The following is a 17,127-nucleotide window of genomic DNA, read 5'->3' as shown; positions in this document are numbered from 1 at the left end:
TGAAATGGCGAAGAATGTTATTTCCTTTAGTAGTTTGTACAAGAAAGGATTTACCTTTTCATTTAATAATAAAATTGGTGCTATTGATGCTTTTTATAATGGTGTATTTTATTTTAAAGCATTACCTTGTGATGGTGTATATGAAACTGTGTCAATTGTAGACAACTGTGACAACCCGAACCTTTTTCCCTTTCCGTTATCCAAATTCCGTTAATAAAATTTGGATTTTTAATGAGTCCCGTCAAATTCCTTTGGCATGGAAAGTCATTTTGTTATAAAATGGAGCTTCATATATGAGTCGGGACCAAATCTACGCGAAAATTTCGAGTTTCCGTCGATCAAAACAACCATTCTCGGCCGGACTTGAGTTCACGGCCGTACGCCCGTGTATGGCCGTACACTCGTATACGGCCCACGTCGGGTGGACCCCACCACCGACCACAAAAACCTCTATAAATACGAGACCCTACCCCCTCATTTACACTTTTCTGTCCGAACACCCTATACTTCTCTCTCTAGACTCTCGACCGTACACTCTTAAAGCACCTTCATTCTTCCGTAAAACATCAAAAAACACCATTGGGGGTTCATTTCGGAGCATCAAGGACATGTATTCATCGATTCCAACACTCTAGTTCTTGAGTGTACGACCGTATTCCTTCAAGTTCGTTGACCGTACACTCATTCAAGACCATACACCTTCAAAGGCAGTACACCCTTCAAGGCAGTCTACGGCCGTACACGGTTCACGGCCGTACACCCCCTTTCACGGCCGTACACACTCCTTAAGTGTTACATTAGGCTGAAAACCGCTTTCCTCGATTCAATCAAGTCCCGATAACATTCCTTAACTGAAAGCAAGTGTTTTCCAACACTTTATTTAATGAAATCGTTAATTTAGATACATATATGTATTTAATTGTTATTAGGATTCCGTTAAGTGCCACGTACAACAACTCGAGGGTCTTCGTTTCCAGTTCATTGATTCGACGCGTGCACGCAATTAACGGTAAGTTCATACCCCTATACTTTTCCGAGTTTTTAATGTTTTCAGGGGGGGAATACAAGTAAAATCACAAGTAATCTTGTGTTTAAAAATATAATTTGGTTTATTATATTTTCCTATCATTAGTATACGTTGAACATAGAACTTACTAAACATGATGAACATAGTTACTACTAGATTTGCGGACAGTTTTATAAACATGTTAAGATACAAACTTTAGAAACACAGTTTTCAGAACAGAAGAAACAAACTTATGAATCATGAAATAAAGATATTATTTTATATGGATTCATAACAAAAAGGGTTTTCAGAGTGTTGTTCGTGGATTTTTTGAGAGAACTACAGTGTGGGATGCCTTGTAACTAGAGTCTCGTGGAGAGAGAGCGTGAGTTTGTGTATAGATCTATACGGGACTGACAATCCCACACCTAAACTACTAGCTACAGTTAGGCAGGCATGCCTTGGGTGACAAACGTCTGTTTAGTTTTCGACGTCCGAAGTACGTCGTTTTGGTATTCATCCATCAGTATACTTATAAGAATCCACAGGTGAAACAACGACTCATCCACGTAATAATATACTTAAAGAATAAACACTAGGGTTAATAACTATGTGATAACTTGGTATATACACTAGGGTAATATGAAATTAACATCCGACTTCCAATGGGATGTGTGATCTCCGCCTCATTTCCTGTTCCTTGTTTGGTTGTGGGCTTAGGGCAGAATCACCCAACCGACTGTTTGTTCGATCTAGATTTCTATAACTCGTATGTACTAGGTGATCACAGGAGGGTATTAACAACACTTTCAGGATACAGAACACTACTTTTTCAACTAGTTTTATTTATGTAATAAGACTAATATACAATACTGGTGGTAGCTAGGATTTTCACACATAGATTTTCATACAAGGGTTTCATACAAAGGTTTTCATACAGAACATACTATACATTACTGGTGGTAACCAGGGTGTTTAAACAGAACAATGCTTAAAAAACATAAGTATGGTAGATACTTCTACTCAACGATTTTGAAACAGATGATTCATTAACATACACTTAGGAAAATATAGGATTTTCTAGGGTAAATATCAGTACTTTACTAACAATTTGTTAATTATTCAATTAACGAATATTCATTATAAATTCTATAATTCCTTAGTTTGTGCATCCGGGTTACATATGAAGAATATCCGATAGAATGTGGAATGTGTGGTTTCCGCCTCATTCCCCGTTCCTTGTTTGGTTGTGGGTTTAGGGCAGATCCACACAATTAACTGTCCATTCGATATTGGTTTATATGTAACTAGTATGAACCAAGTAGTTATAGAAGGAATGGGTTTAATCATGCTTTACATTAAGAAAATATTGGATTTTCTTGAGGAACACTTTCAAACAGATATCAAAGGTCCAATACAGTTAACTTTGTAAGTATCTAGTGCATACTTCAGGATTATGTACATGAGGATCGGACAACCAGTGGAATGTGTGGCCTCCACCTAACTTCCTGTTCCTTGTTTGGTTGTGGGCTTGGGGCAGAACCACACAATCGATTGTTTGTTCGATCTGGATTGTATATGATTTGTATACACTAAGTACTCGCAGGAGAAAACTAGTAAAAATCATTTTTACTGAAGGTTTATACATTCATTACATCAGAAAATATAAGGTTTTCTGGAGAAAGATAATACACTTTTCAAAAGAACAAAAACATTTTTTTCCAAAACAAAATGCTCATGCACTCACCAGCTTTATGTTGATACTCTTTCAAAATCTACTTGTATTCTCAGGACATGAGTAGACAGGTACACGTACGGATTAAAGAAGACGGAGCATAGTAGCTTCGAGTCTTTACTTGTATTTACTTTTGGAGTCAATCATGTATGATTCAAATGTAATGTAAACACTATACTATTAATACAATGGTTGTTGTTGCTTTGCTTACTATTATTCAGTTGTTGTGATACTGTACATGACGTCCTCCGCCCCCGAACGTTTCCGCCGTTTCGGTTTTGGGGATGTGACAGATTGGTATCAGAGCATTGTTTATAGTGAACTTAGTATATCAACCAGTAAAAGATATACAACTATAAATACAATGGGGTCGGAGTGCTCTGACTAAAATTATACTTTTAAAATTTAAGTATTTTAACAGAAGTATACTAATAAGCATACATACTAAGGACAAGTATTACAATAAGAACAAATAAAAACAAAACAAACAAAAGTATTTAGATGTTGGATACTACAGTCAAACCTATGCAGTTATGTAATCATATCTGGAATAAATATAACCTGATCAACTATATTTATTCGAGATACGACCAACATGTGTTTGGGAGTGATGGTGGTGTCGCAACGAGTCTAAAACTTACCTAACTCTATATACAAAGTATCCTTAGAACAAAACATAAAGATAAAATACTATAGGAGTATTTTAGGCACTATAACAAACTTGAATGAGAACTAAAAGACCTTTACTGGCAGGTCTATAGTTACGAAGTGCATGCTTCCAGGGTTATATATAATTGGGATCTTATAGACTTAGAATTGGTGATCTTCGCTCTACTACCCGTTCCTTGTTTGGTTGTGGTTTTGGAGTAGGATCATCTATTCGAAGGTCTATTTGATCTCGGTTATATACAACTTGCATGCACTGCTTGACTATAGGAGGACCCAGTTTAGATCAGCAATAACTATAAGAAGAAATGTTTACTTAATCTCATAAGAATCTTTAGACATCCCCATTCTCGCGCGAACAACCTAGATATAGATAGCCACTCCACTACAATCACCAACAGAGGAATCAAGGAGGAACCAGAGAGGATTCATAAAGAAGGTTCCTAGAAGGAATCATATGAGGATGCAAATCTTCCATCAGGAAGTGATGGAGATTTGTGGTAAAACCCGAAGCATGATCTACAGTGAATAGGAGAACCATAAGAAAGCCCAGAAACAACAAACCCTCACAGCTGAATTCAGGACCATCATAGTTAGAACAAAAACCACTCCCGAGGCGCGCAAGGTGGTAGAGAACCATATACGTCATACTAATAATTAACTAACTAACATGATCTAGTGAGTTAGTGATTACACTGCTCACACTATGTGTCAGGCTTATTGCCTTTATCATATCAGCTAAGTAACAGTAAACTAGATTCCATAACTTCATTAAGAGGGTAGTCACTATCAAATTCATAAGTCTATGTTGCGTAGACCCCTGTTATGAATTGCTCCAAACGTCAGAACATGAAACACTCAGAACTAAGATAACTTCGATTCAGAATACACTCGATTCGTAACATCTAAGGACTTACCCTCGTTTCGTCTTTTAAACCTTTTGGCAGCAATATGCCACCGAAGAAGTCGAAAAAAAAAACAACGCACCACCGCCACCACCTCCTCAGTATGACCCGGTTGTCTTTCAGGCGGCAGTAACAGCCGCAGTGACAGCTGTCATGACTCAAATAAATGCAAGGGGTACCGGTAGATCAGGTAGTGATACCAACAGCTTTAACCACGGACACACAAGGGAGTGCTCATAAAAGGACTTCATGATTTGTGGACCCAAATCCGTCGATGGAAATGGGGGAGTCATCGCCCTAATGCGATGGTTCGAGAAGACAGAATCGATTTTCGAGTTATGCGCGTGCCCCGAAGGAAGCAAAGTAAAGTTTGCTGCCTGCACCTTCTCTGACAGAGCCCTTACATGGTGGAACAGCCATGTCAAGACTTTGACTCTTCCAATAGCAAATGCAATGGGCTGGGAAAATCTGAAGGAAATGATGTTGGAAGAATACTGCCCGAGGGGTGAAGTACATAAAATAGAGCATGAGATGTGGAATCTTACCATGTCAGGCTCAGACATAGAAGCTTACACCAACAGATTCAGCGACTTAGCCGCACTATGCCCGTGGATGGTTACTCGGAGAGTAACAAGGTAGAGAGATACATTTGGGGACTACCTTCTCCAATCCAAGGAAACGTATTGGCAGAAAAACCTCTTATGTTTGACAGTGCCAAACGCCTGGCTCGAACATTGGTGGATTATGGGATCCGCCAAGGCATAATGGACCCCGTTCATGGGTCAACCAAAGGAGGCGACGATAATCAAAGGACCGAGAGCAGAAAGAGGAGACAATCAACACAAGAATCCTCCGAGGGACAACAGATAGGTGCAGCCTACGCTGCTACGACACCAACCACCCCAGCACCCGACAATCGCTATGTTGGAACCCTCCCTAAATGTAATAAGTGCATCTTCCATCATATCGGAAGGTGTCGGAAGTTGTATTGCAAGAACTGCCTCAGAAGGGGACACACCATCCGTTTCTTTAGGGCACCGACATGACCAATCTCTCAGGTCCCATTTGAGGAAGCAAGTCACACCTGCTACGAATGTGGTGAAACATGACACTATAGGAGAGATTTTCCATTGGCCAGGAACTCTGATGAAGAGGGAGGAATGCTAATGATCACTGCAGGAGAGTCTACCCCGGAAAACCCCGAGAACAGCGGTACGTCTTCCAACTCGAATCTTTTCCCAAACCTACATTTTCAAGGAAACCGTCTCACAACTAAGTTCTAACTATAATAATTTCTTCCTCGTTTAAACAAAGCACATAGTTTATGTAGAAACTAAATACTCTTTTCCGGTAGGCTATAATGACTTGGTGTAAACAGTAGGGCCATATATAATTAAGGATCAATAGACTTAGAGTGCATGATTTCGCCTTATTTCCTGTTCCTTGTCTGGTTGTGGATTTAAGGCAGAGTCACTCAGTCGACCGTCTTAATCATCTTAATTATATATGACTTGTAGACACCAAGCGATTATAGAAGGACCGGATAGGAATCATAATATCAAGTATCATTCACTAGAACAATTTCTCAGTTAGTACACTTAATACAGTACAAAACATTCGCAGTAGTAATAACAAGGTCAACATAGAAAGCACTAGAAACGTTCACACACAGATACACTGACGCCATAACGAAACACTCCTTCCGAACTAACTTAACACGCGATCTTACGATGTCATCCCGCTTAGTCTGACTGATTCTGCGTTATACCAAACCCACGTGTCACCGAGGAGACCCTTTGCCTTAAACCGACCGAATAACAAAACTCTCGTCACTCATAACGACAAACTAGATGCGAACCTCGAAATTTCATCTCGCTTCAAACCCCCGAAAATACTCATGCGAGGAGTATGGTATCCACCAGTAACCTTCCTTAAGTACCCTCAGCAGACCATTTTGGAAACACCACTCGCGCAACAAGTCAAGTTCAAGCACAGAGGCTAGGGACAGATACGGTTAGCCTATCGATGTTGAATGTACACGCGAGGGTGGTATATAAGTAATATTCTATGTACTTAGGATGTGTGTTTCCACCCTATCTCCTGTTCGTTGTCTGGTTGTGGACCTGGGGCGAAGTCACCCATCCAACCGTCTTATCAATCTTAATTATATACGACTTGTGTACATGAGACAATGGTAGATGGACCGGGTATGAGTCCTACCATGAACTTCAGGACAAAGGCTGCTCAGAACTACGAAAGGACTTTCTACCAGTTGGATGAACATAGTTGAGCAAGCTAAGCCTACACGCCCATCACAGATCAGAACAACGCACCCATCAATGATGATCCGCTGAAGCAACCAGCGAGGATCTGAATTCATTGAAAGAACGCAAGGATTGAATGGAACTAAAGTAACCGTCTCTCTTCCTTATCCTTAACCATCCACTCGAAATCCGAATTTTGGGACGAACATCCCTCTAACGGGGGGATGATGTGACAACCCGAACCTTTTTCCATTTTCGTTATCCAAATTCCATTAATAAAATTTGGATTTTTATTGAGTCCCGTCAAATTCCTTTGGCATGGAAAGTCATTTTGTTATAAAATTGAGCTTCATATATGAGTCGGGACCAAATCTACACGAAAATTTCGAGTTTCCGTCGATCAAAACAACCATTCTCGGCCGGACTTGAGTTCACGGTCGTACACCCATGTACGGCCGTACACTCGTATAGGGCCCACGTCGGGTGGACCCCACCACCGACCACAAAAACCTCTATAAATACGAGACCCTACCCCCTCTACTTCTCTCTCTAGACTCTCGACCGTACACTCTTAAAGCACCTTTATTCTTCCGTAAAACATCGAAAAACTCCATTGGGGGTTCATTTCGGAGCATCTAGTACACGTATTCATCGATTTCAGCACTCTAGTTCTTGAGTGTACAACCGTTTTCCTTCACGTTCGTTGATCGTACACTCATTCACGGCCGTACACCTTCTAAGGTCGTACACCCTTCAAGGCAGTCTAGAGCCGTACACGGTTCACGTCTGTATACTCCCTTTCATGGCCATACACACTCCTTAAGTGGTACACTAGGCTGAAAACTGCTTTCCTCGATTCAGTCAAGTCCCGGTAACATTCCTTAACCGAAAGCATGTCTTTTCCAACACTTTATTTAATGAAATCGCTAATTTAGATACATATATGTATTTAATTGTTATTAGTATTCCGTTAAGTGCCACGTACAACAACTCGAGGGTCTTCGTTTCCAGTTCATTGATTCGACGCTTGCACACAATTAACGGTGAGTTCATACACCTATACTTTTCCGAGTTTTTAATGTTTTCAGAGGGGGGGGGGATACAAGTAAAAGCACAAGTAATCTTGTGTTTAAAAATATAATTTGGTTTATTATATTTTCCTATCATTAGTATACGGTGAACATAGAACTTACTAAACATGATGAAGATAGTTACTACTAGATTTGCGGACAGTTTTATCAACATGCTAAGATACAAACTTTACAAACACAGTTTTCAGAACAGAGGAAACAAACTTATGAATCATGAAATAAAGATATTATTTTATATGGATTCATAACAAAAAGGATTTACACAGTATTATTCGCGGATTCGTTTAGAGAACTACAGTGTGCGACGCCTTGTAACTAGAGTCTCCTGGAGGGAGAGCGTGAGTTTATGTATAGATATATACAGGACTGACAATCCCACACCTAAACTGCTAGCTACAGTTAGGCAGACATGCCTGGGGTGACAAATGCCTGTTCAGTTTTCGACGTCCGAAGTACGTCGTTTTGGTATTCGTCCATCAGTATACTTATAAGAATCCACAGGTGAAACAACGACTCGTCCACGTAATAATATACTTAACGAACAAACACTAGGGTTAATAACTATATGATAACTTGGTATATACACTAGGGTAATATGAAATTAACATCCGACTTCCAGTGGGATGTGTGATCTACGCCTCATTTCCTGTTCCTTGTTTGGTCGTGGGCTTAGGGCAGAATCACCCAACCGACTGTTTGTTCGATCTAGATTTCTATAACTCGTATGTACTAGGTGATCACAGGAGGGTATTAACAACACTTTCAGGATACAGAACACTACATTTTCAACTAGTTTTATTTATGTAATAAGACTAATAAACATTACTGGTGGTAGCCAGGCTTTTTACACATAGATTTTCATACAAGGGTTTCATACAAAGTTTTTCATACAGAACATACTATACATTACTGGTGGTGACCAGGGTGTTTAAACAGAACAATGCTTAAACAACATAAGTATGGTAGATACTTGTACTCAACGATTTTGAAACAGATGATTCATTAACGTACACTTAGGAAAATATAGGATTTTCTAGGGTAAACATCGGTACTTTACAAACAATTGGTTAATTATTCAATTAACGAATATTCATTATAAATTCTATAATTCCTTGGTTTGGTGCATCCGGGTTACATACGAAGAATATCCGATAGACTGTGGAATGTGTGGTTTCCGCCTCATTCCCTGTTCCTTGTTTGGTTGTGGGTTTAGGGCAGATCCACACAATTAACTGTCCATTCGATATTGGTTTATATGTAACTAGTATGAACTAAGTAGTTATAGAAGGAATGGGTTTAATCATGCTTTACATTAAGAAAATATTGGACTTTCTTGAGGAATACTTTCAAACAGATATCAAAGGACCAATACAGTTAACTTTGTAAGTATCTAGTGAATACTTCGGGATTATGTACATGAGGATCCGACAACCAGTGGAATGTGTGGCCTCCGCCTCACTTCCTGTTCCTTGTTTGGTTGTGGGCTTGGGGCAGAACCACACAATTGATTGTTTGTTCGATCTCGATTGTGTATGATTTGTATACACTAAGTACTCGCAGAAGAAAACTAGTAAAAATCATTTTTACTGAAGGTTTATACATTCATTACATCAGAAAATATAAGGTTTTCTGGAGAAAGATAATACACTTTTCAAAAGAACAAAAACATTTTTTTCCAAAACAAAATGCTCATGAACTCACCAGCTTTATGTTGATACTCTTTCAAAATCTACTTGTATTCTCAGGACATGAGTAGACAGGTACACGCACGGATTAAAGAAGACGGAGCATAGTAGCTTCGAGTCTTTACTTGTATTTACTTTTGGAGTCAATCATGTATGATTCAAATGTAATGTAAACACTATACTATTAATACAATGGTTGTTGTTGCTTTGCTTACTATTATTCAGTTGTTGTGATACTGTACATGACGTCCTCCGCCCCCGAACGTTTCCGCCGTTTCGGTTTGGGGTGTGACAACAACTTAGGAAATAATGTATTACATATTGATTCTTCTATTAGTTTGGATAAAGCATCCTTGTGGCATTGTCGTCTTGGACATGTTAATAAGAAGCTCATAGGCCAACTCTAAAAGGCTGGAGTTTTGGAATCATTTGACCTAAAATCAGATGATAGTTGCGAATCTTGTTTACTTGGAAAAATGACAAAGCCGCCCTTCACTGGTACTTGTGCTAGGGGTGAAGGTTTGTTGGACCTCATACACACTGATGTGTGTGGACCCTTCAGAACCGCCACAAGGGATGTTAACCGCTTCTATGTGACTTTTATTGTTGATTTCAACAGATATGGTTATATCTACTTAATCAAGAATAAGTCAGAAACCTTTGAAAAGTTCAAAGAGTTTAAGCAGGAAGTGGAGAATCAGCTGGGCAGGAAGATCAAGATGCTCCGATCTGATCGGGGTGGTGAGTATCTTAGCATCAAGTTCCTTGGCTATCTTAAAGAATGTGGAATTGTTTCACAATTGACACCTCCTAGGACACCACAGCTGAATGGTGTGGTTACGAGGCGCAATCGAACCTTGTTGGACATGGTTCGTTCCATGATGAGTCGAGCTTCATTACCATTGTCATTCTAGGGGTATGCTTTAGAGACTGCTACCCATATCCTTAATCTAGTCCCTACTAAAAAGGTTGCCAAAACACCTCACGAGATGTGGACTGGGAAAGTTCCCACTTTGGACCACATCAAGATTTGGGGTTGTGAGGTTTTCGTGAGGCGCGAGTCTCACGACAAGCTCAAACCTCAAAGTGAGAGGTGTATTTTCATCGGCTACCCACAAAAATACTTTGGTTACCTCTTGCACAGATCCAGTGATAATGTGGTCTTTGTGGCAAGGAGAGGAGTCTTTCGTGAGAGAGAGTTCATAAGCCAAGGAAACAGTGGGAGGCAAATTGACCTTGAAGAGCTTCAAGAGTCAAGTAGTGAAGGAACCTCAAACTCTAGCACTCAACCTGAGGAGGAAACTCCTGTTGAATCAACTGACGAGTCCGTACCTCTAAGACGTTCCACTAGAGTTAGGAATGCACCTGAGCATTATTATGGTTTCCATATTACTGCGGAAGGTGATACATTTATCAGTGATAGTACACTGGTAAATCTGGATGAACCTAACAACTATAGGGAAGCCATGGCAGGCCCCGAGTCTGCTTAATGGACAGAGGCTATGGATAGCGAGATCCAATCCATGTATGACAATCAAGTTTGGAACTTGGTTGACAATGTACCGGGTCGTAAGACAGTCGGGTGTAAATGGATCTTCAAGAAGAAGACCGACATGGATGGGAAGGTACACACCTACAAAGTGCGACTGGTTGCAAAGGGCCTTACTCAAACTCCGGGAGTTGATTATGATGAGACCTTCTCACCAGTAGCAAAGATTAAGTCTATTAGGGTTGTGCTAGCCATAGCTGCATTTCATGACTATAAGATATGACAAATGGATGTCAAAACCGCTTTCCTTAATGGAAAGTTGGCTGAGGATGTTTACATGAATCAGCCAGAGGGTTTAGTCGATGCCAAGTACCCTAATAGAGTGTGTAAGCTTGAGAAATCCATCTATGGATTGAAACAAGAATCTCGCCAATGGAATCTTTGTTTCGATGAGAAAGTCAAAGAGTTTAGCTTTTCGAGAAGCGAAGATGAGTCCTGTGTATATCTCAAAGCTAGTGGGAGCATAGTTAGCTTCTTGGTATTGTATGTGGATGACATACTACTCATAGGAAATGACATCCCAACCTTGTAGGAGGTAAAGTCCTGGCTTGGGAAGTGTTTCACTATGAAGGACCTTGGAGAAGCTACCTATATCCTAGGGATAAGGATATTGAGAGAGAGGAGTAAGAGACTAATTGGACTTAATCAGAGTACCTAATTGGATGAGGTGCTGAAAAGGTTAAGCATGCAGGATTCCAAGAAAGGAGACTTACTGATCCAGAGTAACGCCAAACTGAGTAAGACTCAGAGTCCGAGTACAGAGGCTGAGATAACTTAGATGAGTCATGTACCATATGCTTCCGCTGTGGGCTTAATCATGTATGCTATGACTTGTACTCGCCCTGATGTGGCCTTTGCTTTGAGCATGGTCAGCAGATATCAAGGGAACCCTAGCAAGGCTCACTGGACTACAGTGAAGAACATTATCAAGTACCTGCAGAGCACTAAGGACTGGGTCCTTACACTAGGTGGGAGTGATGACTTGAGAGTGGTGGGGTATAGCGACGCCAACTTTCAGACTGATAGGGATAATTTTGCTCTCAGTCGGGTTGGGTCTTTACCATGAATGGAGGAGCAATTACTTGGAAAAGTTCCAAGCAGGAGACAATAGATGATTCTACTGAATCAGAGTACATAGCAACAAGCCAGGCGGCAAAGGAGGCAATATGGATGAAGAACTTCATTGGAGACCTTGGAGTTGTACCAGCTATAAAGGAGCCCATGGAGATTTTCTGTGATAACGAGAGTGCAGTTGCCTTAGCCAAGGAAGCAAGGGATCACGGAAGATCTAGGCACATCGACAGAAAATACCATTTCATTAGACATCGTATATAAGAAGGACTCCTCATGGCTAAGAGGGTATTATCAGATGAGAACCCAACAGATCCCCTCACGAAGGGACTGAGTAGGGTTAAGCATATACAACATGCGATGCGCATCGGCCTGAAGGATGATATTAGTTTTAGTAATTAGATAGCTTTCGAAACTTGTAATAGTTGAAATGTAATTGACATTTGATGTTTAAATAAAAGGTGTTTTTTATTTACTAGTATGGTACTGTCTTGTGTCAATCATTTACTATTGATTCATTTTGCATGTTTTGACTTCCAGAATAATTTTATTATTCAAACTATCCACAGTCGATCATACATTGGAAGTAGGTAATGAAATAAGACTGTCATGAATTGGGTTTGTAGATTTGTCTAAATTGTATTAGACATAGCAATGGTTGCTGCAACATTCATGAGTGCTCATAAGGTCTGAGTATTGGATTCAACCCACACTCATTTGTATCACTTCATGGAATTCATCTCGAGTGATCGTGAGACGATAGTATCATATGAGTCTTCAAGCCAAGAGATATGAGTTGTTGAACTGTGAGTTGGTTGTACATTGATAGTACGAAAACGCATCAGTAACTTGATGCTATAAAACGTGCTGTTGTGTACAATTTGATGAATACTTACTACAAGCATATGAGTCGAAGCTTATCTGTTCCTTCTAGTCCTTGGAGGATTAGAAGCGATATCTTGGGCCCCTCGATGATTTTGTTTTGAATTATGTGTCGGGCCCGGTCAGAACTAATTTGATGTGTTCGATTAAGTTCTATGTCAAACAAATCGGAAATCAGGAAACAAACTGCTAGACATTAAGTACGACGGTGTTCACTGTATTTGTCCAGCTGATATCTTGAGAACAGAGGATTATATGATCACTTATCTTAAATGGCGCATCGTCCTAGTTCCATGAGACTTTGAAAGAGTTACGATTGCTGGTCGGATTCTGAAGTCATAACTGTAACAATAGTTATTAGACTTATCCAAGTGGAAGACTGTTGGATATACTGTCTAAGTCCATAACTATATTTGGTATGTACTTGACCCGACATGGCATGGTCCATTTGGGTTGCATGGCATCACAACAATTGGATAGACAAAATGAGAAAAAGGACACTTATGATTTATTAATATATTATAAGTTCTAATATATTAATATGAAATCATATTATTTAATTAGTATTGATCAAGAATTAATTTGGAATTAATTTTGTGATCAAAAGGAGACTATTTAAATGTATGAGGATTGATTGTGTAAATCATTCATTCTTATATAATGGGTTTATGATCCATGGTTCATAAGATTGGGCTAAAACCCATAGGGTGCTCCATGGATGCTCCATGGAGGTTAAAACCCATGGATCATGGAGTAAGTGAAAGGTCATGCACATTAGGTTTTGCATGGTGTAACCCTAATTGCATGACACTATATAAGGAGCCTCATATGGAGTAAAATCGGCACTTAGACTGAAAAGAGAGAGGGCTAGCCGAAATTTGCATACAAGTGTTTTATTCTCAAGTTATTCCAAAAGTTTTGGTGTTGTGTGAAACATTTGAGGCATCACACTTGGGGTGCTAGGCTCACAAGGTCTTAAGGAATCAAGCAACAAGAAAAAGGCATGTCATTCTACTAGTTTTATATTACATATACCTCATGATATGCTAGATAGGATGAAACCTTGGAAAAATCATTATTTGCATGTATAATAGAGAAAACATAGATCCAAGGTTTCTAGGGTTGCATCTACACCATAGGAGTGTTAGAATGCTCAAAAGCCAACACAATCATCCTTCTTGTGCCCAACCTGATTGTAGTGAAAACAAGTAAGTACCCATGCGTGTAGTCTCTACTAATGTGTTCTTTTAGGCCGCACTTGAAGCAACCACCTCTCTTTTCATGGTAATACCCCCCGCGCGATCTGCCACACCTTCCACAATGACCATGACACGCCTGGCCTCCAAATCGTGAATTAGAATTCTTGGACTTCCTCACTGAAACCATTGCAGTCTGAACTTGTGGCACCTTTCGTTTCTTCTAAATCTCCAACTCAATATCCTGCTCACGGGCTCTGTTAATCACATGCACCAAATTCTACCAGCTCAATATACAAAAAATATCCTTAATGTTTTCCCTCTACATATCATGATAGCTCGTTTTTTCATTTTCGCAACTACGACATACTACAGGCCAGCAAAGCCCTCTCTCTGAATATGGCGGCAATCTCCACCACGGTCTTTGTCATCTGCTGGAGATCCTAAAACAATCTAGCCAACTGATGTAACTCAATATAAGGTTAAAACCCCGTCCTAAATCTAGTAACAAAATCCATCCAGGTCATCGACTCAATGGCATATATTCCAAGAGCATGGCATACCTCCTCTTACCAGTCAATGTATCATCTCTCATCAAGCAAGCACTAAATCTAGTCATCGACCCCTCAATGCAGAATCTACTCCGAAATTCACACTCAAGATCAACAATCCAATATATGTTGGCAAAAGGCCCTTCTTCCCAAAGAACTCAGGATTCCCACAAGCATGGAAATCTAATAAATTGAGATTGTGTGCCCTGAACTGAAAGTATACCATCTTTGCTCGAAGATTCTACATACACTCATCCATTATCTCAATTAACTCCTCTTTGAACGTGTCAAACATGTCAAGCATGTCCTCCATAATGAATCTCAAAACCTATGCAACAATCAACTCGCGCAACTCAGAATCCATTGGGCAAAAACGCAATTGTTTCAATTTCGAAGGGCGAAAAGGAACATCTCCATTTCCATGCGTTTAGACGCTCCCCCATTTAAATTAGATTTCGTCATCGAAATTCTTCCTTATCATTCCCTACACACCATACAAATTAAACAACACAATCACAACCCCACGCATACTACAACCTTCCCAAAGGCGACCGAACCCAACACTAGTACAAACTCTCCAACCCGCTGATGAATGAATCCTTAATACTATCCAAAAAACCACCTCTACCTTCCCGAAACCTGAAATCTCAAATTGTTCTGAATCCCTGACAGACCGCCCACACTGAACCACTACCAGCAAAATCCTCATTAAAGTCTAAATTAAACAAAACGCTTCCAACCCTCGATTGACTTGATGCTTCTATTGGGAACAAAATCACTGACCATTTATCGCTGCAGAACAGTTATACTTGATAGAAGGCTCATATAATCCTTTGATTAGAAGACTCATCCCTGCAACGGTTAGACTCAGATGAAATCTGCGTAACAGGGTCAAACCATTTACTCTGAGATTATTTAATCCAAGCTGCAAGTGACTTAGCACATTCTCCGAATAACAAGCGACTCTACCCAAGAGTCCCAAACCACTAATACCGCCTTGACTTATCTTGATTCCCCCTATCTACCTTTCGAAAGCAGCCGAGACCTCCCCGGTCCTGACTTATATGCTCACTAACTGAATCACCGGATTCTCGCCCGGTTCCTGAGTCAAAAGACATACAAAGTCGCCTCGTGCTAAGAGTGAAAGCTACATGATCATCTGTAGTCTCTTATCACAACCGGCCTCCAATGACCTCCCACTTTCCAAATTCTATGCATGCTGTGGCCTTCCCATAATCTCACAAACTAACCCATGCTGGTCCAATCCAACTGAAGAAATTCCCTAACCAATCATGGTTTTGCTACGCTCTCACTGCTGCACATGGACCCGATGAATGCTACAGGCCACCCCACAATCTTAAAACACTCCTACACTATCTGCCAACCTAGTAAATGCTACGGCCCACCCCACAGTCCTACAACACTTCTACACTATCTGCCAACTTAGTGAATGCTACGGGCCACCCCGCACTCTTACAACACTTCTATCTTGCTATGGCCACTGCCCATGGCCTTACCGCTCATCGATCAATCAATCCATACTCATCCTGCATCGAACACGCACCAGATTATGCGCCCGAATCGGGGTTCGGGAATTTCTTGGAAACTCAAATTGGGTCCATCAAAAGCCTGCTATCCATCACCAAGAAGGTGTAAACCAACTTCTGGAATTATCCTAAACTCCCAACTCACGCAATCCTCAATCCAGACGGCCACCTGAGTCGTCTTCCCTCCCAATGAGAATGTGAAACTCATCCTAGTTTCACGACTGACTCCGCTCTTGGAAATTTGAACGGTTCCCCCCCCACTTCGATTCGACGAAGTTCTCCCAGCCCACATAGTCTGATGGATTCCTAATCCATCTTTCCTCCTTCTGGTCAAACCACCGACAACCTGCGCTTACCAAAGCTAGTGTTCCATCACTAGCCCATCCCAATTACACAACTCCCGAAATCCATATAAACACTCCCCAAAATCTCAGCAAATCCGACAACTCCAGACGCTTTTAATGATACACCACCCAAATCTTGAATTCCGTTATGATGGTGATAAATATCATAACCCTCACGATAAATATTTCCTTGGAACCTCCAGTGACCACCCAAACTCATGTGATTGACACTACCAGCTTCTTGCTACCGCTCCTTCCCTAGCAACGATAGTCATTGAACCTAAAAGTTCTTCCACATGTGACTGCCGATTCCACCAGATCAAATGCTAAAACCATTGAACCCTGAATTTCTAGCGAACCAACCCGCTGACCCTAACCATAGACCTTCCAAACATTACCCCTGGACTGATCCCAACAAAGAACCGGAACAACAACCGAACACACTGAAATCCGCTCAACAGGATACAATCCCTTACTAACCCGCTAACGTTTCATGGCATACAAATGACATATAATAATTATTGATGATACTACCCAAATGATTAACAGATAATTAAACCAAAATAAAGCTTACCCCAAACCGATACAAAATTCCAAGAAACATAAATACCGATAACAACCAAAGAGAAAGAAAA

The sequence above is a fragment of the Lactuca virosa genome, chromosome 6, assembly GCF_052849685.1.
Source record: "Lactuca virosa cultivar CGN04683 chromosome 6, Lactuca_virosa_CGN04683_v6, whole genome shotgun sequence".
Lineage (NCBI taxonomy): Eukaryota > Viridiplantae > Streptophyta > Magnoliopsida > Asterales > Asteraceae > Lactuca > Lactuca virosa.
The sequence above is the reverse complement of the archived record's forward strand: the minus strand, read 5'-3'. Positions refer to the sequence as shown.